General features: G+C 43.0%; 1 protein-coding gene across 1 annotated transcript in view; it reads left to right on the forward strand.

Annotated features, from left to right (window-relative positions):
• Sorcs3 (sortilin related VPS10 domain containing receptor 3) overlaps window positions 1-9,592 on the forward strand; it is a 623,313-nt gene that overhangs the window by 431,018 nt on the left and 182,703 nt on the right. The gene's annotated exons all lie outside the window — the stretch shown is intronic.

The raw sequence follows: 9,592 nt of genomic DNA on the forward strand, positions 1-9,592 counted from the left end.
TTGATGTTACTCTGACTTTTGGCGACTTAGCAGGGCCCCACTGTCTGGTTGGGTTTCATTTCCAACTGGAGTCATTGCTCCATTACATTATCAAATATGTCACATTTATTCCTTGCAGATAATAGAGGCTATAGAATCAGCCTCCTCCCCAGGCCCTGGATCTCTGCCCCTGAGGCTCATTTATGGGTTTAGCACCATTTAAACCCCCCATGAAATAGTCAGGATTAGAAGGATGAATGTACATCACCACCATCAGCACTGTTGTCTGTCATGCCTTTAAGAAACCTGTATTTTTGTCAAGGAGGCTGAGGTTGAGCATGATTAAATAACCAATTCAAGCTTACACAGTAAGTGGCAGAGCCAAGATCCAGTCTAAGCTGACTCCAAAGCAAGAATTCACTCATGACTGTACCACCCCACCCCCTGCCCCTGTGCCTCAAATGGTATCTCCTTTGACATGTATTTCAATTCAGTTTCTAGGAGATTTACTTCATCAAATACACCTGAGTCAGAACTCTGCAGCATCTCTAAACACAGGTTCTTTGCCTGTGAATTGCTTCCCAGCCTAGGAACAAGGAACTGTACTTCTACACTTTCAATGGAACTAATGTCTCCTTTGAGCACTCTGCATGGAAGGAGACACCTTGTATTTTCTCCACAAACCACGGGCTCCTCCCTTGATAGTCAGATAGGATGATCTCAGCAAAGCTGACAAGATGTTTCCATGTTTGTTAAACAAGAACCATTTGTTTAGCTCAGGAGCATCTGTGTTGAATAAACAAGATATCTGATGTGCCATTTGCTCATTGGAAATTAACAAACCCTTTAAAAATGGCAATTTGTCAAGAGTTATATGAGGCAGAATTCATTCTCGGCAAGTGAACAAATTGAAAACTTCCTTCCCAGGCTTTCCAGAATCCCCCAGAGCCAGCTGTGCAGAAAAAAGTTCAGTTTAATTCTTTCATCATTAAGGAAAATATGCAGACAATGGCAGCAAAGAAAAGCAAGTGTCCTGTTATGGAAATTGAAGCATCCTAGGGGACACTCCGTCCAGAGCAATTGATGTGAGCTATTCCCCTTCTGGGCTGAGTTTCCATTTGGAGAATGGAAGTCTCCTGCATGAGAGGCAGATTTTCCTCTTCCATGCTGTTTCAGAAATCATTTGGTATTCTTCCTGTGGTGTTCTCTGAAGCAGGCATGTAGGAGGGTGCTGATCTTAAACCATGAGTAAAAGGGACGGGTACAAGTTAAAAACCCTGTCACCTCTCTTAAGGGATATAGCAGTCACAACACACTGGCAAGAATGAGTCCCAGCACAGGCCATTAGCCCCTTGCCACACAAAAGACTCATAGTGATTGTTCAAGCCCTCTTCTTCCTTAATCCTCAATGCATATATCCCATAATATTTACTGTGAGTGCATAAGCACAATGAGCAGTGAACGATGGGTGCAGCAGGCTGAAGACGTTGTGTTTCCCTTTATCTATAGAAAAGAAAACCAGGGCTGAGGCTGAAGAAAGAAATAAAGATGTGGTTAAACCCGGTGCAGATGGGGAGCCTGTGGACCTGATCATAGACATTGCTCTGGGCAATCTTTGATGATTTGGGGGCTCTGGGTAGGTCGCTTGGTGTGGAGACTGAAAGGACAGGACTTGGAACTCAAGCCCTAGCCTGGACAGAGTTCGGATTTACTGGGATTCCTGTGAGGCTGGCCGGGTTGAGGTTGTTATGCTCTTCTTGCTGGGCTGCAACTCACATTCTTTATTTAGAGGGTTTGGGGGTGGGGGGGTGATTGAGCAGGGCAAGGAGTTGCTCAGGGTTTATATAAGTGGGTCCCTGTGGACTCTAGTTAGAAGCTAAGGAATTAGCTGACTCTAGGCCCTCTGTATCTTGCTGCCTCATCTCCTCCCATTAACTCTCTTAGCAATTGATCTTGTAAACTTTCTGTATCAGAGAAATTAAAGATGAAAAAGAGCCTATTAAGTGATCTTGCCCTAGCCCAGGACTAGACTGAATGACTCCCATGGGAGGGTTCTGGAGCGTCTGGTTCACTTTAATTTTAATTTTCCCAGAGGATCCAACCTCTTGCTCTTTCCCTAGGCAGCCCTTCCCAAGCCAATGGTTGCAGGTGACTGTCATTTCACAGGAGGCTGCTGCTGTGTGCCAGGACTGGGCATGCTCATCTTTTTTTAAAATTTAATTTATTAAAATTTATTCAGATTACATCTGGATTGCTATCCCCTCACTTGTATCTTCCTATTCCCACCCTCCCTCCCTTTTCTGCCCTATTCTCCTCCCCTAGACCTCTGACAGAAGAGTACCTCCTCCCCCACCATATGACCACAGCATATATCCAGAAAGCCTGCTTCCCCTTCCTCTGTGTGCCACTGGGCCTCCCCACTAAGGGGAAGTAATCAGATCAGGGGCACCAGAGTTGGTGTTAGAGGCACTTCCCCCTTTCCCCACAACCCTGGAGAATGAGTTATCCATTGGCTAGATCTGAACAAGGGGTCTAGGTTTACTTCATGCATTGTCCTTGGTTGGTGCAGGTCCCCCTAGGTCCAGCTCTGCCAGCCTCCAGTTTCCAAGGCCTGAGAGGATTTTCATTTGCCTCTGAAATATGCTGGGGTTTGGGTGGAAACCTTTTGTGAAGGCTAGGTTAATGACCTCTGCCTATGGATATGAGCTGTGGATTTGACCTTTTAATACTTTAGCCAGTTGACATATGTACAGGGATGAGGATCCGGGTGTGGCAGGGTACGCTGTTAATCTCAGCACTCCAGAACCAGAGGCAGTTGGATTTCTGTGAGTGTGAGGGTAACCTGGTCTACATAGTGAATTTCCAACTAGCCAGGACTGCGTAGAGAGACCCTATCTCAATAAAACAAGACAAAAAGTAAATAAAATTAAATGAAGGCTACACAATATAGTCAGGGTAAAAACCTGAAAATCGTTGGGGGAGATCACAATTACTCATGGCCACAATGTGGTTTGATACTCCTTAGCCTATGATAGGAGTTCATTTTGTTGCCTAGTTTAATTCCATGTAATGACCACTACTGTTGTTCTCTCTTCAGAAGTGAGTATCTTAAATCTTTGAAAAGACAACATACAAGAAGCATGTGTATGGTGTGGCTTGGATTTTAATCCAGGCCTCTGTGAGTATAGTAGCCATGTTTATTTCAACGTTGTCTGCCACTACCCCCCTGTCTATTTGTACTGAACATATGGTAGACATGAAGAAGAAGCAAAAGGAAATCAGTGCTGGCTTCAAAAAGCAGGGTGGCCTTTCTAAACTGAGAAGCTTAGCCTTGTAGCGTGAGCTTTCTACAGACTCCATATCCGAGTATGTAGGCAATGAGCACTTCCAGGCCTGGACAAACACTTTATCCATGTCTTCTCTGCTTAGAGAATGAAGTGAAAAGAGAATGCTCAGTGGGTACAGCCGGTTAACAGTGCCTTGTTCTGCATCACCCTGCCCCCCGACCGCCACCTCCCTGCCATCTGCACTGCCACCAGGCTGTCTTAGTTTGTTACCGAAGGCAATCTCCTTATTCTTTCAACCATTAGCCTTTGGATTCCATTGGCTAACGGGCTAGGTAATCCTATGGGCTTCTCGTAGTTGGTTGTACAGCCTGGGTGCTAGCCAACAAGGGTAAACCTATTGGGGTTCTATGCAAAGAGTGGAGGCATGAGGAGGAGACCTCTATATACAGCAATCAGAGAGACAACTACTGCGTCTGGAGCTAAATGGGGTTTGGCATGAAGAAAGTATCAGAGAAGAACAAATTTTGCCACAGCAATTCCATGGTGTCGCTAAAGGAATTGTTTGTGGCTGCAGAGAGCAATGTAGCTTTATTTTTCTCTCCCTCGGTGTCTTGTATTTTCTGGGTATAGTGTAAAGTAGAAGTGCATCTCTGAGCAGCTGTGAAGTCAAGAGTAATGGTTGAAGGTAAATCGTCATTATTTGAAATCTTCCTCTTCTCTTCATGACCCACAGAATGCTGAGCAAGTAACTTGATCCCTTCGTCAAAGCATGCCTCTGTTTCTGTGAGTTCAATCTGTGGGTTGGCGATGCATCCTGCATAAGTTCTTTCTTAGTGTTAGATGACTCAAGGGAAATAAGGTGCTGGCACAGAGTGGTTGATTGACACTTTCCTCCCTCTCCTTTTCCTCATGAGGTCTGCCAGTTTGCAGATGCACCTTAGGGTGAGCTACGAAGCTAAGTCTGTCTGCCCTGGGTTTGAATCAGGAGCTGTCATTTAGCAGTAATGGTGACTTAGACAAGTCTTTGTTTGTTTGTTTCAGCCTTTATTCCTTTGTGGTAAAAACAAAACAAAACAAAACAAAACAAACCACCACCAACAACACCAACACCAACACCCCACAGGAATGTATCTCTTGCTGGAATTTTGAATCTTTGTCCCCAAAATAGAACCGAATGCCAGGGTTATTACCAAAAAAGTGGTGCTATCATGGCAGGCACACCAAGCAAGTTCCTGCCTTGAATCTAGAGTGGAGGAGACATCATTTACATAATCAAATCAACTGCAGTAGGTAGTAAATAAGAGGATTGACAGAGGCATCATTTGATCATAAGATGACTCATAAGATAGTGAACAAATATCACTATATTATCACAGGGCGTAGAGCAATGATTGCTGTCTTCTTTATGGGGCTCCCCATGGTTACAACCTCTGCTCCCTCATACAGTTGTCTGCTCTCTTTCAGATGCATTTATATAAATGGACTCATGTGGCAAATGTCCATCCATTTTCTACCCAGCTCTAGTCTTAACCTGAGATAGCCATAAAGGGTCTATCTGTGTAGACTTCAGACTAGGACGTCTACAACACTATAATGCACCAGAATGCAGGCCCCTAATAGTCCTGAGGTAATGACTGTGAAATTCTGGTTTTATTCTCTTTAGAGCTGAGATACAATTAAAAATGTTACCACAGTAATTGGCAACATCCATTAACTTGATGAGAATTGCCCAAGGCGACACATTTTCCCCCTTTTGCACATTATTAGTCTATAAATACACCTGGTTCTTTGCTCTTTCTTCTGTAGAACTTCCACAAACTGTCCTCCCCACCCTCCTAAGCTGTCTCCTTAATGCCCTTTGCCTTTTTAATTAACTCTCTGAGTACTTCCCACACTTCCAGCCGGTACCACATAATCTTGCATCTAATTACATGTGGCCTTGAGGTTTATCTGAGACGCAGTCTCAAAAAGCCTGAGGGTGCTGGACTTAATCCGCAGAGCCTGGTATGAGTTCCAGCTCTGTGCTAACCCTATGAAAGGTCTGCAGGAACTCAGCTTCCTGCATGAACACATCTTTGCAATGGGAATGACAGTATCTAGTGAAATTAGACAACAATGTGGCTGTGATTTGCAAGCAATCAAAGTGCTGATGTCCCTGTTAGAAGCTCCTTCATCAGCCCAGGTCCTGCTAACGTCTTCTGGTCTTGATGAGGTGATGAGTACATACTCTTCTGATAGTAACTGAGACCTCCATTCCTCACCAATAGGAAGTTCTCCTTGTCTCTAAGGCTGTCAGTTGAGTAAGGCAAAGATGAGGCAGGAATGGGAGAGGAGAAGGGGAGAGGAGAGTCCACAGGAGTCAGGCATAAAGACAGGCAGTGCAAGGCTGGAATATTCAAAGCCCTCATTTCTCCTGAGCTGTGAAGTACAGACACCACAGAACAGATGTGAGAAGAATCCCTAGTCTCCTCCATCTTGTGCTTTGTTTCTTTTTGAACCTATCTGAACTCACTTTTGTCTGAAGAGCCAACTGTTTGTGACAACCCAACGACATCATTGTATGCCAGATGTTATAGTGCATGTTAAAATTCTCAAATGATATGAGCCCTGCCCCCCACTTAGTGCCACTTCCTATACCAGTGTGAGCTTCTAGACATCTGGAAGCTACCCTGACTCATCTGACATCTCTGCCTCTGTTTTTCTTCTTGGCACTGCACACATGTAGGTACCCAATAGCTGAATATAAGAGAGCCTAATTGTTCAGGTGGTCTGACCTGCCCTGAAGAGATGCAGGATTGTGGTGATGGGGGTCATGGTGATACCCCTTCTCCATCCAACTCAGACATCATCGCCAATGCAAATATCTCCCTGGGTATTGCATGGAAGAGACCAGGTAATTCCAGTGGACACTGGCTTAGTCCTGAGTTGGTGTTGCTCTTTGGCTCACTCCATGTAAGTGTCTGTGAGCTATGACTAAATACTGGACATGGAGAGCTGAGCTGCTTTGTGAAAGATGCCGTGATAGTACTTCCTCAAGTTATTGCTGCTTAAGACTCATAAGGGCTCCAAGCTGTAGTATTTTATATATTTTATGTGCACAGCCCATAAACTAAGTATGCATGTTTTAGCATACATGTCTATATATATGAACATGTACTAAAACTTTGCTATATGTGCACACATATATACCTGTAGCAAATATATATATATATACATATATATATATATATATATTTCTGGCATACTGACTGCAGTGTCTCTAAGACATTTCTTACTGTGTTTCTGGAGTGACTTCTCGTTCTGTCTTCTCAGACACCCTTTTTCTCTAGCACTCCATTTCCCAGCATGCCTTGGATCCCATCACCCCTGTGGTTTTCCTAATTCTACACATCTAACTCCAAATAGCTATTCATCCTCACACCCTTCTTGACCTGCTTTCCCCGCCCCCCCAGCATTCTCCTAATGTGTTACCTCATAAAGATCTTATAACGAAGCAGGACACAGTTAGGAGAGAGACCACTGAACTGGGGACAGGACACTCAGAGGCTAGAAGCACATGCTTCAGCTCAAGGAATGTTGCAGTGGTTTTGGCCTGTGTAATCGGAAGCCGTCTGTTTAATGAATGAACAGGTCCTCTGTTGGCCACAGGACTTTGTCGGTTGTTTCATGTAACACAACGTTACTGGGAAATATGTAACTATTCTCAGGAGTTCCTTACATTGTAACCACTCTTGGTGTAAACAGAGGTGTCACCTGGCATCCCACTGAGTGGTCACACATAGTAGGTATTCAGTTAAAGGCTTGCTTTCTAGATTCCTGGTAGCAACACTTTCTGTATTCAGTAGTCCACAGGCAAGTTCTTACTGTCTTGTCACTGTGTAGTCCAATCCCGAGATACCACAGAGCAAAGCTCAGTTTCCAACAGTAGGCAGTGTGTACCATGACACTGGTGCTAGTTCACTGAGGTTCAGCTGCCATGAGCTTTCTTGTCAGAAATGGCCTCTTGATGTGTGTGTTCTGTTCTGGATGTACTTCCCTGGGCTGAAGGGTTTCTTTCTAACCCTCAAGAATGTGAAAAGTTGTTAGATTAAATTATATTAGATCGTGACTATTTTTTCCTAAATGTTTCCCTGGTAGGGTTTACAGTATGTGTTTAACCCAGCATAAACCTTTAGGCTTTGAACTTTTTCAAATCTACTTTACTTGGGATTCTTTAATGTTTATACCTCCTTTCCAACTAATCTACCTTAGATAGGTGAGAAAAGAGGTTAATGGGAATACAAGAAGTAGACCTTTTTAGACTTATTTCTTTGGAGCGATTCCACTGCTGTAGTTGGCATGATTCCAGCAGACCCCTTAAACAGCAAAATTCAGCAAAGGTGACTGCAACAGCAGCCGCTGGAACCTTGAGGAATTCTTTGTAGCTGTTCTCTCTAGGAGAGCAATGTGGAGCGATGAACAGCCAAGACCAAAAAGAAAAAAACAAAAAAACAAAAAAAAAAAAACAAAACCAGACTCTTGGTTTGGGCTCAAATATATATCTCCTCTCAGAGTCCGTACTAGGATGTTTATCAGTTGGCAAAGACCACGCCTCCACACGAGGCAGTTCCTCTTCTAATGTACAAACATCACCTGTTCTCTCACAAGTCTGTTTCCAGAGGAAGAACACTGCACACCCTCACACAAGTCTGTTTCACATCCCATACTTGGGATTAAAACAAAAACATGTTTGCACCCACCACATAAGCCTTTGTCTTTTTATAAACCTTAGACAAAAGCTTCATAAAAATAGCTTATTATATGAGATTTACATGGTATATAAGCTGATTATTTATTTCAAACTTTTATGAAAAATTTAGTATTTAAATTGTTCTCTTAAAAGTATATAATGCATGCTGACCACACACCCCTTCCTCATTCTCTCCTACCCTCCTTTTCCTTTTTTTCCCCTCTTTTCAGTCTTTGTTACCCAAGATAATTTTACTTATATTTTCATTTAACACACACACATGCACACACATGTACATACACATGCACATACACATGCACATACACATGCACACACAGACATGCACATGCATACACATATTCATTGTTTGATTGTGTACTATTAAATGAAATCCAGAAATGACAAATGATAGTTAGCATTGTCTTTCTATTTTCCCAAGACTGTTTGGATTTGTCTAACATCTGGCTCTGGTTATATTCACTTCCCGTAGATCATAGTCCTTCCTTCTTTATGACTAGACAACTCCACACCCTTCTTATCCTTCATCTGTTGCCGGCCACCTAACTGGTTTCATAATTTTGCTGTTGTGAATAGAGTTACAAAAATATTACTGTGAAATCATATCTGTTAAAACATTCAAAGTGCTTAGCTATCAGAAAGCTATATTGAGATTACATCTTACTTTTGTCAGAACGTCAGTCGTTAAAAAACAAGAAACAAAAACGTTGCTATGGACGTAGACAAAGGAAACCTTGATGATGGATTGTAAACTAGTCTACCATCTATGTAAATATTTATGGAGCTTTCTCAACAAACAAATGAAAAGTATATCTTCCATATGACCCAGATCTACCAGTCTTGGGCATTTACCCAAAAGACTTCAAATCAATAATTGAGTTTTAAATCTAATTTAGTATATGTCATACACTAATGAGCCACAACTCATCATTTGAAAAATACAGATCTGTTAAGGACCCCTTGATTAGAGAACAATAGAGCTACCCAAGCGTCATGGGAAGACCTTGCGGACACTGGATGACTTCATAGGAGATGTTTTCTTAATGCATCCACTGCTGCAAGAAGGAAGGAAAGAGAGAGGTCACAGTATGGAGGAAGGGAGGTAGAGGGGAAATAGGAGAGGAAGGAAGGAGGAAAGGAGAGAGGGAGGGAGAGAGAGAAACAGAGAGAGAGAGAGAGAGAGAAAGAGAGAGAGGAGAGAGAGAGAGAGAGAGAGAGAGAGAGAGAGAGAGAGAGAAGAGAGACGAGGAGAGGGCAGAGAGAGCGAGATAGAGAGAGACAGAGAGAATGAATTAGTATCCAAACTAAGTGCAGTTAGAACCCAGGAAAACCCTATGCCTGAAATACAGAAAAATATAGAGTGCTTTCCTTTCCTCCTGCTTCTTTCTTTAATAAACTTAAACTTTTCTAGACAAATTGCTCTAAGTGTCATGTCACATTGTTTTAGTCTGCCAATCCAATCCCAAAGTCTAGGGAGAGAATCTGTTAGCTGCAGGCTGGGAGGGGTTGTAGCCCAGCTAGAACAGACAGAGGGCAGATGCATACTACACAGAAGTGGGTGTGGGGTCAGCAGCCACTA

The sequence above is a fragment of the Acomys russatus genome, chromosome 5 (assembly GCF_903995435.1).
Source record: "Acomys russatus chromosome 5, mAcoRus1.1, whole genome shotgun sequence".
NCBI lineage: Eukaryota > Metazoa > Chordata > Mammalia > Rodentia > Muridae > Acomys > Acomys russatus.